At 41.0% G+C, this 21,480-nt stretch overlaps 1 long non-coding RNA gene across 2 annotated transcripts in view; it reads right to left on the bottom strand.

Annotated features, from left to right (window-relative positions):
* LOC139041442 (uncharacterized) overlaps positions 1–21,480 on the bottom strand; it is a 46,242-nt gene that overhangs the window by 8,803 nt on the left and 15,959 nt on the right. Inside the window, exons 1-2 of one of the 2 annotated variants that reach the window (XR_011496608.1) lie at positions 3,918–4,096; positions 3,392–3,510 (exon numbers count right to left, since the gene is read on the bottom strand). This is a non-coding gene — a long non-coding RNA (uncharacterized lncRNA). Of the gene's footprint in view, positions 1–3,391; positions 3,511–3,917; positions 4,097–21,480 lie in introns of those variants that run through there. The other variant, XR_011496609.1, reaches the window with a different exon arrangement.

Below are 21,480 nucleotides of genomic sequence, written 5' to 3'. Positions count from 1 at the left end.
CATCAACAAAATGAGAAAACAATCCACCAACTCTGAGAATATATTTGCAAATCATATATCTGACAAAGGGGGTTGATTTCCAAAATATATAAAGAACCCGTGCAACTCAACAACAAAACGGTGAACAACCTGATCAAAAAAAATGGGCAGAGGATATGAGCAGACATTTTTCCAAAGAACATATACAGAGGGCCAACAGGCACATGAAAAGATGTTCAACATCACTAATTGCTAGGGAAATGCAAATCAAAACTACAATGAGATATCTCACACCCATCAGAATGGCTATAATTAACAAGACAAGAAAAGACAAGTGCTGGAGATGACATGGAGAAAAGGCAACCCTTGTACAATGCTGGTGGGAATGTAAACTGGTGCAGGTGCTATGGAAAACAGTATGGAATTTTCTCAAAAATACAAATGATTCAGCTACTCACTACTGGGGGTATTTATCCAAAGAACATGAAATCAATAATCCAAAAAGATATATGCACCACTATGTTCACTGCAGCATTATTCACAATAGCCAAGATGTGGAAGCAACTCAAGCGCCCATCAATGGATGCATGGATAAAGAAGATGTGGTGTATATATATATGATGGAATCCTATGCAGCCATAAAAAGGGACAACATCATCTCATTCGCAACAACATGGATGAACCTTGAGGGTATTATGCTAAGTAAAATGTCAGCCAGAGAAAGACAAATACTGTATGATTTCATTCATATGTGGAAGATCAACAAGCGAACACATAGATAAGGAGAACAGAATAGCAGTTACCAGAGGACAAGGGAGTAGAGGGAGGGTGAAAAGGGGTAAAGGGACAAATATACATGGTGATGGATAAAAACTGGACTCTCGGTGATGCAACAGGGCAATCTATGCAGAAACTGAAATACAATAATGTACACCTGAAATATACACAATGTCATAAGAGAATATGACCTCAATAAAATAATTTTTTTAAATAATAAATAAATTAAATGGACAATGAACTTAAATATACATTTCTGTAAAAAAGATATACAAACGGCCGATAAACACCTGAAAAGATACCTAATTTAACGTCGTTAGTCGTTAAGGAATTGCAAATCAAAACCACAATGAGCTACTACTTCACATCCAGCAGGATAACTCTAATCCAAAAAAAAAGCAGAAAATAATAATTGTTGGTGCGAATGTGGAGAAACAAGAATCCTCATACACTGATAAGGGGAATGTAGAATGGTGCAGCTACTGTGGGAAACGGTTTGTCAATTTCTCACAAAGTTGAATTTAGAGTTACCACTGGGCTCAACAATTTCACTCTTAGATATATACCCAAGAGAACTGAAAGCGTATGTTTACACAATAACTTGTACACCAAGTTCATGTTAACATTATTCATATTATAAGGAAGAAGTGGAAGCAACCCAAATGTCCACTGATTGATGAATGGATAAACAAAATGTGGTATACTTATACAATGGAATATTATTCAGCCATAACATGGAATTAAATTTTGATGCATATTACATCATGAATGAACCTTGAAAACATTATACTAGGTGAAAGAAGCCAGATATAAAAAGCCACATATTTATGATTCCATATATTTGAAAGACCTAGAATGGGCAAATTCACAGAAACAGAATGAAGAGCAGTGTTCGCCAGGGCACGAGGGAGAGAGAAATGAGGAAGGACTGCTTAATGGGTCTGTGGTTTCTTATTGGAGTGATGAAAATATTGTAGAATTAGATAGTTGGGATGGTATCACAACATTGTGAGTGTTTTAAAAAGCATTGAACTTTATACTTAAAAATCATTAAAGTGGTGATTGGTTAAAATGGTTATGTGAATTTTAACTATTTTTTTAAAAAAGCAATAGTCATACAAGACATTCTCCCTTCCCGTTCACATCTCTTTAATTCTGACACTTACTTTCATGGAACATGACCGTGGGAGAAGAGACTAAGTCTTACACATTGTGATATGTCTCCTTTCCCATCAAGAACTAAATTTCTTTCTTATTACTTGCTAAGAAATCCAGAAGAAGGCATAAACTTGACAGGAAATCACATCTCAGCCTCTTGTCAATGTTTAAACAATTTCCTTGCTAATGAAACTAGAGGTCAAGTGTCCACAGGGTCAACAGCAGCCCAAGTGAGTGTCTGTGCCTCAATCCCCTACCCTTTCTCATAAATATTTCTTGACTCTTTGTTGTTTGAATAAATGACTACAAGGCAAATGCTCCTGAAAGGTTGCTGATCAAAGTGCGCTTTATTGTTACAGACATAATTAAGTAATGCTTCTATGTATCCTTTCTTTGGGGAGATGGAACACAAAAGATACTAGAATCTCAAACAACTTAGTCAGAAAGGCATCCAATTACTAATACTTTTTAATTATCACGGCTAGCTGCTCTGCAGTCACATCTGCAAGGTTTAGCTGTATTTACAGAAATTAAACCGCAAATCAAGTTGTGAAACTCTCCCCTCTTATGAGTTGTCCAAAGACTATTAAACAAAATAGAATTTAAAAACAGCATGGAGTTATAAATAGCCTGCTGTTTGGTATAGCTTGTCAATCTGTTACCACTTACGCATATTCTCTAACAGCTCTCTAATTAGCACTCACTTTTGATACTACTGCTCCTAAAATGTTTACGTTGGAAGTTACAAATTACTGTCTAATTATACTGGCTACTTTGTTTTGCATAAAGTTTTAAAAAAATCCCATTCGTGCTATAAAAAAAGTGTGCTGTCATCACTTTTTCTATAGAATGACTAATAAAGTTTGCCAGTTTTAAGCTGGATATCAGCAATGAGCAACTTTAATTAAATTTGGCAGTGTAAGAATTCAAGACTTTACTTCCTTTAGGAGCGAACCCCTTGCAAGCATGAAACGTTTGCATAAATGAAGTCAAAAGATATAATGCCAGTAGAGTGGCAAACTCAGCATTTGACTCGCAAATTCCAGGAAAAACTTTTCTTTCGAAAGTTTCCAGCTTCCCAAAGGTTGCTGTGCGCAAGGAACTTGAAACATTTGTGCTTCTACAAACCCAGTCTGGGAGAACCTTGGAAATCAGTGCTGCGAGGGGTCAAAGCAAGAGAAAAACTACTGTTTTGGCAGAAAAATATCAGGGCGATGTTCTTAATAAAACTGAACTTTGCCAGATCCATTTAAGTTCTTCACATTCTGTGAAGTCTCCCTGCTGTGAAACGAGCCAAACCATTCATCAAAACCAATCATCCTGTCACTGGGAACTCTTTATCCAGAGTCTCCTGGTGGTTACACTGATGTAAATTGTATCATTTGTTCAAAATATTCCTGCTTCTACTACCAGGGAGAGGGGATTCCAGAAGGACTGTAATCTCACTCCACTGACACCAGGGGGCGTTGTGACTTACTTTGACCAATGATGTGCGAGTGAGTGCTTCTGAACAGAGATTTGAGGGCCATCATGTTGTCCATCACAGCTCATGAAGCCAGCATGTATCAGATAAAGGCTGCTCCTTCTGCCTTGGTCCTGGAACGCAGATAACCTGGATGAGCCACAGCCAACCCATGATGGGCATGAATTTACAATGAACGGAACATGTAGCGGCCATTTGGTACTGCAGCATCACTCAGCCTATGCTGATTGCTACATACACTTAACTGCCATGTGCTATTTCAGTATTTAGTAAATATCCAATAAATATTGAAAAAAATGAATGAACTAATGGATGAAGGGAATAAAAACTGCAAAAATTGTTGTTATTATTATTATTATTAAGATTAAATCTGCATATTCAAATGCAAGTTGTCTGTGTTAAGAGGAAATTGTGTTACACTGTATTGAGACCAGCTTTATTTTCTAGGCACAAGGCCCACACCTCTCCATTTTACCCAAAAAGTCAGACGTGATCAACACACCACATGTTCTCTGATTACCAGGAAGTGTAGACCATGTGAGAGGCCAGCTTTCCTTCAGAACCTGATCAGTAGGGGCAGGCCTTCCTCATCACTGCGTTCCTGCCCATGCAACGTATCTCTAACACAACAGCACTGGTCCATCCCTTCAGTGTGTTTCACAAGCTCTTTTATGATGGAGACAGGGTCAAGTGGCAGCTCCAACGCATCTGCACAAGGGACATTTGGATTTGGAAAATAATCAGGGCACGACACAGGGTGAGCTGCCTTCCACATAAGCAATCTCCTGGCTAAGCCTCAACACACAGGATTTTGGATTGGCTTGTACGCTAATTATCAGCTGTTCTTGTCGGTATATAAATTATCAACACTCCATATAAAACCCCAGATTGAACTGCCCATAGTGATCCCCATTACGTGTCATACACTGTGGAAATTATTCTTCCTGGTCTGTAAGTGCTGGCCACCATAGCTTTCTGGTAGAGTTCTACTGGAAGATTATCTTCAGAACTGATACTGTTTCACATACTCCAAGTCCTCCACACAGCCATAATGAAGACCCACTTCTTGTGAAACCAAAAGCCCTGAGCAAAGCGAAGCATTTGTGGAACTGCTTTTCTGGTGGGAACAGTGTCACTTGGCACTCCCTGCCGCACTGGGCCTGGAACATTGTAAAAATGGAATTCCTTCTCGCTGGTGGCAGAACGGACTGAGACTGCTGCTCCCTGCCATTCCCCCCAAACAGCTTTCAACATTTCACAAGCTGAGTTTGAGACGCCCATAAAATATTTGAACAGCCAAATTACCCCTTGGGAAGAAAGGAAACTTCCCCTTCTCCTGTACAATGAGCTCCTGCGATGTTCCAGGCCTATGTCTGCTTTGCTCCTTGCTCAAGCTGGGTAAGAGTTAAGAGGCACATAAAAACCTTCATACTAGAGTACTCAGTGTGGTGGTAGAGAAATCACAGCGTGCTGTGGGAGTAAAAAGAGCAGCTCTCAGCCTTGTCCATAGGGCGGGGTCAGGAAAGAAAGATCTCCTTGAGGAGGGAATACTAAGCTGAGGCAAAAAAGATGCCAACAAGGCAGCCAGGTAAAGGGTGAGGAGAAAGGAAGCTCCCAGCAGGAGACACGGCAAGTGCAAAGGCCTGCAGGGGAGGGTGAACATGGCGCCAGGAGAAACTGGAAAAGACTGACTGTCAGAGTCCAGAGTCCAGAGAGAGAAACGTGGGAGATGAGGCTGGAGAGCTTCAGTCAGTCAAAAAGATCTTTGACCAAGTGTTTGGAACTTTGGGCTTTATCATGAGTCAATAGGAAATCAGATTTACATGTTAGTAAATGTGCAAATTTGGCTACAGTGTAGTTTAGCAACAGTGGGTATGGGAAGTCCCGTTAGGATGCTGTATTTAGTTATCTACTGCTATTTAACAAATTATTCCAAAACTTAGGGGTTTAAAACAACACTTATTATCTCGCAATTGCTGTGAATCAAGAATCTGGGTACAACTTAACTGGATATTTAGGTTCACAGTTGCTTCCAAAGCTGCAATCAAAATGCCATCCAGGATTGCAGTCATCTCAAGGCTCAGCTGGAAAAGGACTTTCTTCTAAGTTCAGTCATGGTGGTTTGCAGCTGTTAGACTGAGGGCCTCGATATCTCACTGTCTGCTGATCAGAAGCCCACAGGGAGACTCACAACATAGCCGTATGCCTCATCACAGCCAGCAAGTGCGACGAGCCAGAGAGAGAGCAGGCAAGCAAAGCTGAGGTCGCAGTCTTTGATAATCTAGTCTCAGAAGTGGCGTCCCATCACTTTTGCCATATTCCTCTCACTAGAAACAAGTCACTACACCCAAACCCACTCTCAAGGGGAAGATATTACACAGGGTCATGAACACCAGGACACCGGGATCAAAGGGAGCCATCTTAGATTCTACCTGCCACAAAAGCTGTTGCAATGATTCACGTTTGAGATGCTGGTAGACGTAGTAGAAACGAAGAAAAGTAGACAGATGCGATGACTATTTAGACAGTAGAATCAACAGGATTTAGGCATTGCAGTGAGGAAGAGGTAGAAGGCAAGAATGACTCTCAGGTTCTGGCTTCAGCAAAGGGGAGAATGATGATGCTACTTGCTGAAATGTAAACACTTAAGGAGAAATTAGATTTCTAGGCAGAAATTTTATGAGTTTTGTTTTGTACATGTTGAGCTTGAAGTGCGTGTGAAACATCAGAGCAGAGTTGTCCTTCCAGGTCTGATCTGGAACAAGAGATTTTTGGGTCCTCCCTCAGAGGCCCAACTTCTGGTGAGTTTTTTATGAACACGTATATTAAATTGGATTCTACCCACCTGTTAATCTGGTTATGCGAAGCCATGGATGGATGGCCCTTCTGGTCCGAATATGGAAAGAAGACCCTAGTAGTCACTACTCTAACTGAATAATTATCCTTCAGGAAAAATATAGACTAGTCCAGCAAAAGCCTTCTCTAGTTGCAGTATATTGAGACTGTACAAATCCTTCTATCTTCACATTGGATATAAAACAGAGTCGTCCAGCTGGTGATCAAGTCAAATTTTAAGTTGTAAAGAATCATCAGGCACCTGAAATGCAAAGGACTTGAAAGACAAAACTTCCATTTTCTGACGTCTCTAGGTAGTGGGAGGGAACAGAGGGGCCTCAGTGGATCAGAGATGCAGAAGCAGAGGCGTCTCCCTGCAGAGATCCACAGACACCCCGTGAGGCAAATCAATTTGGGGGTGAGAAGTCTGATGCTCATTAAGAAAATGCAAGCACATGGTGGGAATCAGTGAACTGTTTTAGTTTCCTTGTTCAATAACATCTCTTTATTATAGCCTTCCCTGAAACACGAGATAGCTCTGAAACTTTATTGTGTGCAAAGACAAAAGATGGCAAAGCTTTTCAGAAAAGTCTCATGAGAAAACAGGTAGAATTATCTTGATCACATAAATTAGACCCAAAAAATCCAGGTCTTACTCAAATTGATGATGAAAAAGGAAGGGGAATACAGTACTGAAAACAAATGTTCCTGTGTATTACTCCACTGGCTTATACATGGACCGAGATCCTGAGGTCCATCAGTGTTCAAGATGGTAACCGGAGAGGCAGGTTCTTTGACCGCACTGCTGCTTTTCAGGAGTGCTAGAAAGCAAGCCACGTCCTTGTATTCCACTCAGTAATACCAAGTCAACCACTTCCTTTTGTTTTTGCATTTCAAGGATGCCTACAAATCTTTGCTAAGGAGAATTCTGGCAAAACTGCCAACAAAGACACAACAGAAAATTACGATAATTAGTTCAATTAGTTAGTTAGGGAAAATCAGTTAGTAATGATGGAGTAACTACTAACTAACCCAGAATTTTGCTAAGTGCAATTATAAATCACAAGAAGCTATCATATGTGCTGAATGTCTCCTTGAATATATAAGAACCAGGTATTCTATAAATAATAGTACTATATTAATTATCATTAATAATTAGCTGATTTATAATTAATCTAATTAGCCCGCTGGTTATTAATAAATGTTAAATATTTATTGCATACTTACTATGTGCCAGGCATGGCTCTAAGCAGTTTATGTTGAACCTCACAGCCACCTCATGAGGTGGGTACTTTGTGCACGAGGAAGCAGATGCACCAAGGGATGAAGCAGCTTTCCCAAGGTCACTCAGCAGGGAGATGGTGAATTTACTATGAGATGCGGAGTCTCTGAATTCAGAGCGCTGCATTATGACCTTTAAGTTCATCACAAAACTCAGGCTATACAATTGCCCTAGGAGGCAGGCACTCGAATCAGGCCATTTTATAAATGCGAGACTGATACTCAGAGAGAAGATATAACTTTATACTTTATACTGCATGAAGGCCAAGATATTTGCTCTCCAATAAAAAGATATACATTCTGTATAAGGAGGATTCCACACATTCCACACACCTCAGCAGGACAGAATTAGTGAGACACAGGAAAGCCGAAGTCACTCCACATGAAGAAGAACTCCACCACCACCAAAGCCTCCTAGAAAGGTCACAGCAGTGCGAGGGCCCCTTCACTGATACATCAGGTCAAGGCTGACGGGGCTGATGAAGAGGGGATTTTTGCATCAGGAAAAGGTTCTACCACTGACCTCTGAGGTCCTCTCCAACCTCAGGATGCTATGATTCACATGACTAAAGCACCGGTTCCTTTCATTCCTGGGAACCTTGTTCTTTGTATTCTGCACTCCTTACCATAAAATCGAGAAACAATGCAGGCTGGCAGCATAAAACTAATTTTGTTTTTTTTTCTTTTTTTTCTATTTTTTCTATTTATAGAAACATAATTAGAGATCAGGTTAGGTGATCTGAAAAATATAAGAAACTAACTTCAGTGTTTGACTCTCCAAGGAATAAGACCAGTCTTAATATTAGTTGGAGTCATTTTCTAATTTAGCAGGGACATTTCATTTTTCAACTGCCAGTGAGGTGATTGGTGTGGCAGAGACAGACAGATCGAGCTGTGAGCAGCATGGATGGATGGTCCAGTGGGGACTGCATATGCTTGCCTTGGGTATTAGGTTTCGTACTTTCTATAGACGCATTCCTTTAAAGAGTTTTGCAAATTTGATGCAAGGTTAGAAACCTACCTCACTGCTTCTGACAAACAATGCAAACATCCCAAGTGCTGTCAGCCTGTTCAGCCCTATGACACGAGCATACTATTCTTCGAGCATCATGCTTCTTTCTTTGTCAAGAACAAGCTTCTTTTGTCTGCAAAACTCATGGAGAGGATTATTTCCAGCAAAGGACAAAAGCAGAGAATAAGAGTAGTGGCCAATTTGCGTGTGTTCAGCTCAGAGTCTCCCTCTGTTACCCTACACAGGCTGAAATCAATCCTTCCAGATATGTGGGCCCAGGAGAAATAACAGTGGACTCTAGAGAAATACGTAGTTGTCAGAAAAAATAGAAGCCAGTAGATGGAAATTCTCTTATCTTCCATCTACCAAATCTCTAAACTTTGCTGCATCGGTACCTCTCCTCTTTCTCTCCCCTTGCAGTTGAGGAAGAAGTCCTTTCCCACATATGTGGAAGCCTCCTTCCCCTGCTTGTGCTGTGAACCTCAACCCTTCCATCCGTCTAAGGAACCCCACTGACTCTGTTGTTCTCTGCCCCTCCTGTAACTTCATCACCCCCTTATTCTTCAGATACATCCCATAAACATTCAAAAATGTTCTACTCTCTCCCATCTTTAAAAAAGGAAACTATTTACACCCCACATGCCTCTTTAGCATGTCTTATTCCTGTCTTATTCCTCTCCTCCTCGTTATAGTCAGTCTTCAAAAGAATTTGAGTTGTCTGTATACACTGTCGCCACATCTTCTCACTTCCATTCGTTCTCTCTTAGATCCACTCTAAGCTGGCCTCATCATCATGACTCCACCAAAAGTGCTCTCACCAAAGGTACTAGGGGCCTCCATGTTTCTAAATCCAATGGCTACATTTTAATCCCCACTTCACATAGCCTTTTGGGAGGATGTGTCATTTCTCTTGAAATGTCCTCTGGTTTCTGTGACTGCATGCTCTGCTGGCTTTCCTATATCTCTCAATCCCTGTCTCTTGGGTGTACCACCTCCTCCACTCAGTTTCACATATCAAAGTTCCTCAGGGTTTAGCCCTAACTGTTCGCCTCTTCAAATTTCTTCCTAGGGATTTCTCTCATTCTCAAGGCATCAAACACAATCCATCTGCAGAATCATGTCTGTCTTGTTCAGCAGAATTTCTCAATGCCCAGGACAGTACCTCACACATGTAGTCTCTCCATTATCTTTGCTTTATTAATTGACTTGAAGCCAGAAATTCCAGGTTAATCATGGAGAAAGGCACAGCAAGTGACAGGGAGTTAAACACAAGGGTTAAAAGTGACTTTGAAGTCAGATCTTGGTTCATAGCCCAGGTCTTCTTCTTACTAGCTTTGTGATTTTGGACAAATTACTTATGCTTTCCCCTTATTTCTAAAATAGGGTTCAGACTAGATTGGGTGTATTCAGGGTGGTCTGGCCGTTAACCATATGACTTCACTCCTATGTGGAAGATAAACAAACAAACACAGGGTTATAGAGAACAGATTGGTGGTTACCAGAAGGGAAGGGGATGAGGGGAGGGCAAAAGGGGTAAAGGGATACATATGTATGGTGATTGATGGCAACTAGACTTTTGGTGGTGAACACGAGGCAGTCTACACAGAAGTCAAAATATAATGACATACACCTCAAATTTATATAATGTTATAAACCAATGTGACCTCAATAAAAAATTAGCATGCTAAATAAATAAATAATAGAATAAAATAAGGTTAAATATGGTATCTATGTTGGATTTCTCTGAGAATTAAATGTACACTAGAGTTAAAATTTCATAAGGTCAGATATTTTCACCTATTCTGTTCAGTGAATAATCCATTTCACCTAGAGTCCAGCTATGCTCAGTAAACTCTTCCTGCACACCAAATGCAGCCCACCACCTGTCCATATGGCCCAAGAGCTAAGAAGGGTCTTTACATTCTTTAAATATTTGAGGAAAAGGAACAAGAATATGTGATAGAGACAGTATGTGGCTTACAAAGTGTAAATTATTTACTATCTCATTACAGAAAAAATTTTCTGACCCCTAGAATAATGCCTGACACAGATTAGGTGTCCAAAATAAACTTTTATTAAATGACTAAATGAATGAGTGAAAGTATGCACGCATCTAAAGTGCCGAGAGGCTAATGCGTACTGAGTGCTACGTGAAGCACTGTGCTGCCATCGTCATCACTGTCTTGTGTGTGAAACCTCTCTAACAGAAGGCAATGTCAGGGCTCCCACCACCCGTCAAAATAACCTGCTGAAAAATGAAGCATTCAAAATGCCCCCATTTATCTACCATCACACTCTTCATTTGATGATGCTTTAAAACTACTTTATTAAATTGAAAAGTTGTTTTAATAATTTTATATCTATTATGAATGATTTATTCCATTGCTAGTGATGCCGGCATTGTGATCCCCTCACCCTTAAGGACAGTGTTTTCTAAGAACTGACAGTCTTCTGATGAGTTTTTCTAGGCAAAAAAACCATATTTACTGCAAGGACACACATTGTTTTGATACACAACATCCGTACAACAGACAGTCTCCCTTCTTTGGGTAATTCTGCCATTTCTTATAGGAAATCACCCCTCACTACTCTCAGTCCATGAACATCAGGCAGAATTGACATCCCCTTGGCTGAGGAGAGGGCATGACACACAGGACTGACCAGCCAATGCATCACAGTCCCCTGGCCATGGCAGGTAATTAAAGGACAGGTGCATGGCCCAGCCAGAACTCTCTTTTTCACCAGCTTTTAACCCGAAACATTAAGGAGTTTGAACCACTAGCAGCCATCTTGCTCTTAGTAGAGTTTGATCTTGCAGCCAAAACAGAAAAGAATAGCCAAGAAATGGAGAGAAACTGAGCTCAGCGACATCTTTCTGAGCCTCTCTCTCAAGAGCTCACTTGACTAGTCTGTTTGGTCACCACGTGGCTTAATAAATCCCCTCTTCCCTGCAAGCCGGATTGAGTTAGAGCTGTTTGGTTTAGAATGAATGGAAAATCGAACTGACACACTTGTCTAGGTCATTCCTTTTCATTCTATGCTTTAAACTAGCTACCTAAGGAAGTGAAATTGTGCCTTTAGATGAAACACTATCAAGAAGCAGTCATTCACTCCAGAAACACGTCATAGAAGCCACTGCATCAGAGATTACAAGCCTGCAAGAGGCCACTATAGGATCTTTAGAGACAGAGTTCCAGAATTTGAAAGACAGATGTGACTTTAGAGAAGACTATATATTAAGGGGGTCACAAATCCAAAAACATACAGAGCCAGAAAGAGAACGTAACTGAGTAGAGGCCAGGAGTGAGAATAGAAATAGCACAAGGACAATGAAAAATGGCCAACATCACTCAGCTGCAGGGACCAGGAGCAGGAAAGAGTGGTGGCCCCCATCTGCACTGGAGGCACCCCCTGCATAAGCAGCCTCCACTTGGCGTCAGTTGACCATTGCATGTGGGAACTAAGGTTCAAGATGCAAGAGTTTAGGTGAAATTTTTCTGTCTTTAAATGATGTCAAATAAATTGCTTTCTTAAAAACTGTGTGACTCAAATATAATATATATTGAGGCCACACTCAGCCCATAAGTTGCCAGAATATCCATTGTGCAGGTGCGGGGGGTGGTCGCAGGGAGTAAACTAAACCCCACAATGGGCAATGTCTTACCCAGTGCCACCAACCTGCTGGCAAGAGGCAAAGACCAGACTCAAATTCCGCTCTCCTGATCTGTGCCCCAACGCTGAACAGACCAAAGATCACACTGTAATAGAGTAATCCTTCATACCTGGACAGCAACGCCGATTTGTATAGCATTCTCCCATAAGGTGAGACTTAATCCTTAGAATAACTCCCTGGAATGTAGATACTATTCCTACTTCTACTTTACAGAGAAGCAAACTGACGTTCCTGTTGCTTGAGTAATTTTCCTGAAGTTGAGTACAAAAGGCAGAACTCATGTACTGCCAGGACTTAACTCATCCTCTTTCCTTCTAACCATAACCTCCTTTTCTTCCTTGGTCTCAGATCTCAGCAAAAGGTAGCACCAGTCCCCCTCCCAGCTCTCAAGCCACACACACACATATACTCACACACACACACATATACACACACACACACACTCACACACACACATGCACTCACACTCACCTCACACACCACACATACTCACACACACACACCACATACACACACTCACACACACACTCACACACTCTCACTCACACACACACCACACACACACACACACAGACAGCTGATTCTGCTCTAAATTTCTCTCTGATCTCTCTTTTTTTCCTCCACCTCCACTGCCAGTTGTCATCACCTCTCACCTGGATCAGGATCCAGACAAAAAGAGCCAAAGTGAGCTTCCTAAAATGCTATCCCCTCCTTGGCTTGTACTATCTTGCCCTTCTTTCACAGCACTTACACTGTGTTGTAATTGTCTTTTTTTATTGAAGTAACGTTGGTTTATAACATCATGCAGATTTCAGGTGTCCATCATTATAATTTGACTTCTGTATTCATTACCTCATTTTCACCACCAGAAGTCTTGTTTCCATCCATCATCAAACAACTGTCCCCCTTTATCCGTTTTACCTTCCCCACCTCTCCTCCCCTCTGGTAATTACTAATCAGTTCTCGGTACCTATGTGTTTATTTGTGTGTTGTGCTGTTGTTCTAACAGTTTTTGCACATAGCTCTCTCTCTCCCCCACTCAACTGAGAAGTCTTACAAAGAAGGGATTTGCCACTGTATTCCTAGGACCGAGTACCTGGCTCAGAGTAGATGCTCAGCGGATGAGGAGGAAAAGAGAAGGGAGGAAATGTGGAGGAAGAGAAAGAAGAGATAAAGCTTCCAGATTCTTAGGGGAAGTGAGTTCAGAGATCACCTAGTTTCACCCTAATATTTCACAGATGAAGAACCAAGGCCTAAAGATGAAAGTACTCTTTTAAAGTCTAAACAGGCTATTACTGGGGGAAACAATATCAAGTTTAGGTCTTCTCAAGCCCATTCCATGCACTGTTAAAAAATCATGCATCTGAATGAATGCTTCAACTTTTTAGAAGGTTGGGCATAATTTCCTGCTATTTCCAAAAAAAGCCATTGCAAATTAAGAGCATCTGATGCTAATTTCAAAGGCCTTAGTACTACCCTGGGTAAAAATGATGTTAGCCTTAAGAGAAAAGTTGGACACTCAGTAAACACTTGCTAATTTGCCTCTGATTTCAAAACAAGTCATACAGTATTAATCCAAGTAAGCTGGTATCTGTTCACAGACCAACGGGCATGAATGACCTTGGTCTCTTCAAGCTGCCCTTCCTAGGGGTTAAAACCTCTAATTAACTTTTAGCTGATCATTGTTTATCCAGGAAAAATGCAGAAGTATTCCCTTTATGTCCCTTAAGCCATTCAGTTTAGGGAAACATCTAAAACCAAATCTTTGCTGTCCTGAGATGTCCATGTCCAGAGAGGGATTTATTTTCACTATGAAACATGGCATGCCATTTGGTCCTAATTCTCTGTCACTATAACATTTTAGATGAGCTGTTACCGAATATTTTTGTTGCAAATGGTTATATAATAGCAACATTGGAGCCTGGTGCATAATCAGTCATGAAAAATTGTGTCCAGCTCATGAAATAAAAATCAGCAATCCTTGGAATTGTGGCCAGACACTTTTATTAGCTTCCTTGAAATTTGGAGGCTAGGAATCTGCTCTAAGAGTTAATGAAAAGGCAGGGAGGCAAAAAGGACAATTTCTTCTCTCTTAGAGGTACTCTGGCTCTTCTCCACCTCTTGGAATATGCAGTGGTGCTTTTCCAAAAAATACAACGACAGGAATCCAAGGATGGCAGGCTAGGTTTGCACACAGATGAAGGAAGGCTCTCCTTGGGGTACATCCACATTGTTATTTAATTCTCTCAGACGCAATTAGTTACCTGTTGTTTTCACTCTGCATATTGCCAAAAGAAAATGAGTTTATATGTGGCAAAAGCCTAAGGGGAGAAAAAAGTACAAGTTTCCAACTTAGGGCCCTGGCTTCAAGTCTTGGCTCTCTCTCTGACTGGCAAGTTATTCAATCTCATCAGTTTTAAAAGATCCAATAAGGGTTGGCCCATGGCCAAGTGGTTGAGTTTGCACACTCTGCTTTGGCAGCCCAGGGTTTCACCAGTTCAGATCCTGGGTGCAGACATGGCACCACTTATCAAGCTGTGTTGAGATGGCATCCCACATGCCACAACTAGAAGTACCTACAACTACAATATACAACTATGTACCGGGGGGCTTTGGAGAGAAGAAGAGGAAAAAAAAAGATTGGCAACAGATGTTAGCTCAAGGCTAATCTTAGAAAAAAAAGAAGACCCAATAAACTGCATATGTAAAGCTTTTGTTCAAATAAACCTGACCAAGACAAACCTCTACTAAATGCATCTGTCCTTAAGAAATCTTATCACAGTTGTCATTTTACGGGTTTTTCTGGGTTAATATTTAATTAATCTCTGTATCCATAGGAGATATTGTCAATGCCACACCCATTTCCCTCCAACACTATCATTTTAGGAGGCTCATCCAGTTTCTGTATCTCTGGTCCTGAGAGATTTTCTTGGAACCCTGGAAGGCTATTGTCCAGTGGGCTGAAGTACCAAGGAGTTAACAGCTTGTGGCAGCAGCACTCAAATCATGATCCTCTGGAGTTGGCATAGAAATACCATAACTCCCTTTCCCCTTGGGAGGGACAATTCTGAGGTGTGTATTTTACATGTTTCCTCAGTCTCCCATGGGTTTAAGCTTCAGTCGGTCACTGTGGTATCTGGCATAAACAGGACACCCTTTGCTGACTGCTTTCCCTTGCCTGTATCACTTTCCCCGTCTCACCTATTTCCTGTACCTCCCAAATAAACTACTGGCACTGGAATCTTTGTCTCAGGATCTGCTTCTGAGGCAGCCCAGACTAAGATAATCTCCTTCCTAAGACTGTAAGCCTATGATGACTATAGATGACTTATTTGTCGCTGCGTCTGGTAATAGATGCTCAGTCATTAAGTGAGGGAAAAAAGAGGAAAACATTTATTATCATTTTGTTGGTGTTGTCATTCTGCATAAAACACACAGCCCACCCTCCACTGAGAAGATTCAGCAACATATCTGATTCTTGGAACAAAATCAGGTTCTGGGACCCCTGTATTTCACTTCAGGAAAATGAGGAAAGATTTGGGATTTGGGATCTCTGAGGAAAGGCTGCCAGGTGAGAGGTAATGCCTGCCCTGTTCTTCTGTCTGAGTCATGGTTCCAAAGGCAGAGACTACTAGCTCTTCAGTGTGAAAATCTCCAAGACTGTCAGCTCTGTGATGGACATTTAACAAGACTTCAGAAAGTATTGACCTTAGCCAGCACAGTCTCAAGGAGCTAATTCAGCATTAAAGCCAAGTCGACAAGCCACTTGTATAATTGAGGCTGAAAGCGGGAGAAGTGGGAGATAGAGTTTGTGGCATAAAGGACGGGTATGTCACCTCTGGAAAAAATACGAGTCACGTCAGCATGTCACCTCCCACTGCTGGCTACACGGAGATTTTAATGAAACAGTCTTGGGATTAATCTGCACTAAAGGCCTTCCTCACCCAGCTCCAGACAGAGGGTAATTTATAGCTTTAAGAGATGTCATCAGGTTTAATAGGCTTCAAATCTCACCTGAAAATCACTGACTCCTTACAGGGTCCAGTTTTTCAGTACAGCTCTTACATGCCTACCCATTTCACCTCATTCAGGAATGGGAATGGAGAGCAAAAGAGTCAAAACAGCCTCAAGCTTAGGGCCTGGAGAGGACCTTACTAGCCAGGGAATCACAGAGTCAAATGCCTATCGTAGCCAGCAGGGAGCATGAGGGAATCAAGTGGCTGGTCAGGCTCCCTCAGGGAAAGAGAGGACCTGTAGGAGCAATGACTTTTCAATCACAAGTAATTGTTGCCAGGCAGGAATTCTGATCCATTGTGGCCAGATAGGTTTTTCAAGAGAAGATGTATATTGATGTTTATAAGTGAAAATGTCCCTGTTCTTAAATATTGATAATAAATTTAATATTTAAAAAGTAATAAAACCAAATAATAATATTAATAAAATCACTATACAGGTAAGAAAGATAGCCAGCAGGTACTCACCAGCTTTGCTGCAGGGTTTGTGAAATCGTTCTATTTAAATTGTCAAGTAGACATTATCCCAGGCCCTTCAAATGATCCCCACCATCACCCTGGCAGCCCAGCCTGCCCAGAACCTCTGTCAGACTGTACCATCATCCAGCGACTACAGGGTTAACACCTAACGACAGACCCCAAGGAGCCCGTTTCAGCACCACGGCCAGCGTCTGTGTGGCTTGGTGGGTGCCTGCACTATGCTTGTGAATTATTTTCACTACCATCTCTGTGTACAGTTCAAACAAAACACACGCCAGGAGCATTGGCCCTACAGGAAATCAGTTTGAGGCCTCTGATTTGTTCCAAATCTCCTTATTTATTAGTTATAGAAACAGAGGCCGAGACAGAAGAAGGTACTTGATTGAAGTCAAGATACAAGCCACTGACAGATCCCTGATAGGGACCCAGGACCCCAAGCTCATAGGCTGGGACTCTGTCCTCTTTGTCAGTAGCTACCAAACCTATGGAGGCTGTGGACTGTTAAAAACACATACTTCTTGGGGCTGGCCCCGTGGCTGAGTGGTTAAGTTCACGCGCTCTGCTGCAGGCGGCCCAGTGTTTCGTTGGTTCGAATCCTGGGCGTGGACATGGCACTGCTCATCAGACCACGCTGAGGCAGCGTCCCACATGCCACAACTAGAAGAACCCACAACGAAGAATGCACAACTATGTACCGGGGGGCTTTGGGGAGAAAAAGGAAAAAAATAAAATCTTTAAAAAAAAAAATAAAAAAAATAAAAAAAATAAAAAAAAAAAACACATACTTCTTTACTCTACCCACCCCTAGCAAAACTCCATAGTGGGCCCAGGCATGGTATTTTTTCAAAAGCTCCCCAAATAATTCTGATGAGCAGCAGATCTGCAAAACATCGCCACCAACTGTGCCATTGCACACCAACAAACTTTAGCCTGTGGAAGAAACTCAGAAAGAAGGGAGAAATCTCTGTGAACATATTATTTAAATAATTCTTATCAGAGACTCATGTAGAAGACGTGTGTATATATGTTAGGACCACAAAATGGTTTTTCCCAAGCCCCTTAGATCTGTCTTACTGTCATACTGAACGGAAGAAAATAAAAGGAGGAAATTTTCAAAGATTGATGGTGATTGAGCAGCAGAGGAATGAGGATAACACAAGCACCAGCATCAGAACAGGACAGACAAATTTCAGCCCTGTTGCTGACTAGTTGTACATCCTCAGACACCACACTTAAGGTTTCTGGGTCTCACATCCTCCGTCTGTCAAATGGGGAGAGCAATACTTACCAGGCAAAGTAATTACAGGTTTCAGAGATAAACCAGTCAATTCTGGATTATCTTGGCAGTGGATTCCTGAGAGACAGTAAGAGCCTCATCCAGAGAGCCAGGTGGATATACAGCTTCCACCCAGCCCACAGGGGTAGCAGCACAGCCTTATCAGCCCCTGCCCAATATCCAAGCCCAGTCACAAAGGGAAGGACAGCCAGGCCTCTGTGGTACCTTCACCACCTCTGATGAGCACACTGATGAGTCCAGTTCAGGTGTCAATAATTGACTCTGGAGGTTTGCTAGCAGTGATTTGCAATTACCCATGAATGACTACTGGTACACTCTGCAGGTAACTGTAGAACCACCCTTAGTCACTAGGTACTCTGCACAGTACCTGCCATATAAGGGCAGCCATTATGACCATGATTGTGATTGTAAGACATGGCATAGTGGTTCAGAATACCACTCTAGGAGCCGGAGGAGTCAGTCCGAGGGGCCAGCAGGAGCGATTCCGTAGGCAAACGGGTCAATTTGAGGAAAAATGACAACTGAGTCTTCCGATCCATGAACCAGTATCTCTGTCCATTTATTAAGATTTTTTTAAGATTTTTTTAAGATCTCCATGCGGAGGCACAAATCAACAACATCAAGCAATATGAAAAAATACATTAAATCTCCAGAACAGAAAGAAAGCAACAAATACACAGAAAACAATCCCAAAGAAAATGAGATATATAACCTAAATGACGATGACTTCAAAACAGCCATCATTAAGATTCTCAATGAGTTAAGAGAGAATTCTGACCAACAACTCAACGAGTTCAGGAGCTATGTCACAAAAGAGTTTGATACGATAAAGAAGAACCAAACAGAAATATTGGAAATGAAGAACACAATAGAGGAGATTAAGAAAAATCTAGATGCTCTGAACAGTAGGGCCGATAATATGGAGGAAAGAATTAGCAATTTGGAAGATGGCAATATAGAATTGTTGCAGGCAGAGGAGGAGAGAGAAGCAAGACTTAAAAGATATGAAGAAACTCTCCGAGAATTATCAGACACAATTAGGAGATGCAACGTAAGGATTATAGGTATACCAGAGGGAGAAGAGAAGGAGAAAGGGGCAGAAAACCTATTCAAAGAAATAATGGCTGAGAACTTCCCAAATCTGGTGAGGGAGATGGATCTTCAGGTGACAGAAGCCAATAGATCTCCAAACTTTATCAATGCAAGAAGACCAACTCCACGGCATATAGTAGTGAAGCTAGCAAAAGTCAACGACAAGGAGAAAATATTAAGGACAGCCAGGCAAAAGAAACTAACCTACAAAGGAACCCCCAACAGGCTATCAGCAGATTTCTCAGCAGAAACTTTACAGGCTAGAAGAGAGTGGAATGATATATTCAAAAATCTGAAGGACAAAAATCTACAGCCGAGAATTCTCTACCCAGCGAAAATATCCTTCAAATACGATGGAGAAATAAAAACTTTCCCAGATAAACAAAAATTAAGGGAGTTCATTGCCACAAAACCTCCTCTTCAGGAAATCCTCAGGAAAACCCTCATTCCTGAAAAATCCAAAAAAGGAAAGGGGCTACAAAACCAAGAGCAGAGGAGATAAGTAGAAGGACAACAACAGAGAGTAGCAGCTCTACATCAGAACAGATTAAACCATGGGACGAGAAACAAAGGAAACTGAAGAAAACCGGAAAACAAGACACAAAATGGGAGTGGTAGGCCCCCACGTCTCAATAATCACTCTAAATGTAAATGGACTGAACTCCCCAATCAAAAGACACAGAGTGGCAGGATGGATCAAAGAACAAGATCCAACAATATGCTGCCTCCAGGAAACACATCTCAGCCCCAAAGACAAACACAGACTCAGAGTGAAGGGATGGAGAACAATACTCCAAGCTAATAATGAACACAAAAGAAAGCAGGTGTCGCTATACTAATATCAGACAAGGTAGATTTCAAAGCAAAACAGATAAAGAAAGATAAAGAGGGACAGTATATAATGATAAAAGGGACTCTCCACCAAGAAGACATAACACTTATAAATATATACGCACCCAACACAGGAGCACAAAAATTTGTAAAGCAACTCTTAATAGAACTAAAAGAAGACATCAACAACAATACAATAATAGTAGGGGACATCAACACACCATTAACACCAATGGACAGAACATCCAGACAGAAAATCAACAAGGAAATAATAGAATTAAATGAAAAATTAGACCAGATGGACTTAATAGATATATATAGAACACTTCATCCAAAAACAGCAGGTTACACATTCTTCTCAAGTGCACATGGAACACTCTCAAGGATTGACCATATTTTGGGAACCAAAGAAAACATCAATAAATACAAGAGAGTTGAAATAATATCAAGCATCTTTTCTGATCATAACGCTATTAAACTAGAAATCAACTACAAGAAAAAAGCAGAGAAAGGTGCAAAAATGTGGAGACTAAACAACACGCTTCTCAACAAACAATGGATCATTGAAGAAATTAAAGAAGAAATCAAATATTATCTGGAGACAAATGAAAATGAGAACACGACATACCAAATCATTTGGGATGCAGCAAAAGCAGTCCTAAGAGGGAAATTCATCGCAATACAGGCTCACCTCACTAAACAAGAAAAAGCTCACGTAAGCAACCTCAAACGACACCTAACGGAACTAGAAAAAGAAGAACAAACAAAGCCCAGAGTCAGTAGAAGGAGGGAAATAATAAAAATAAGAGCAGAAATAAACGATATTGAAACAAAAAAGACAATAGAAAGGATCAATGAAACAAAGAGTTGGTTCTTCGAAAGAATTAACAAAATTGACAAACCCCTAGCCAGACTCACCAAGAAAAGAAGAGAGAAAGCACAAATTAATAAAATCAGGAATGACAGAGGAGAAATCACAACAGATACCAATGAAATACAAGAGATCATAAGAGAATACTATGAAAAACTATATGCCAACAAATTGAACAACTTGGAAGAAATGGACAAATTCCTAGACTCCTACAATCTCCCCAAACTGAATCAGGAAGAAATGGAGAATCTGAATAGACCAATCACAAGTAAGGAAATAGAAACGGTAATCAAAAACCTCCCCAAAAACAAGAGTCCAGGACCAGACGGCTTCTCTGGAGAATTCTACCAAACATTCAAAGAAGACTTAATACCTATTCTCCTCAAACTGTTCCAGAAAATTGAGAAAGATGGAGAACTCCCTAACACATTCTATGAAGCCAACATCACTCTGATCCCCAAACCTGACAAGGACAACACAAAGAAGGAGAACTACAGGCCGATATCACTGATGAACATAGATGCAAAAATCCTCAACAAAATTTTGGCAAACCGATTACAGCAATACATCAAAAAGATTATACACCAGGATCAAGTGGGATTTATACCAGGGACACAGGGATGGTTCAACACCCGCAAGTCAATCAACGTGATACACTACATCAACAAAATGAAAAACAAAAACCACATGATCATCTC

The sequence above is a fragment of the Equus asinus genome, chromosome 21, assembly GCF_041296235.1.
Source record: "Equus asinus isolate D_3611 breed Donkey chromosome 21, EquAss-T2T_v2, whole genome shotgun sequence".
Lineage (NCBI taxonomy): Eukaryota > Metazoa > Chordata > Mammalia > Perissodactyla > Equidae > Equus > Equus asinus.
Note: the sequence above shows the minus strand (reverse complement) of the source record. Positions and strands in the feature narration are given on the sequence as shown.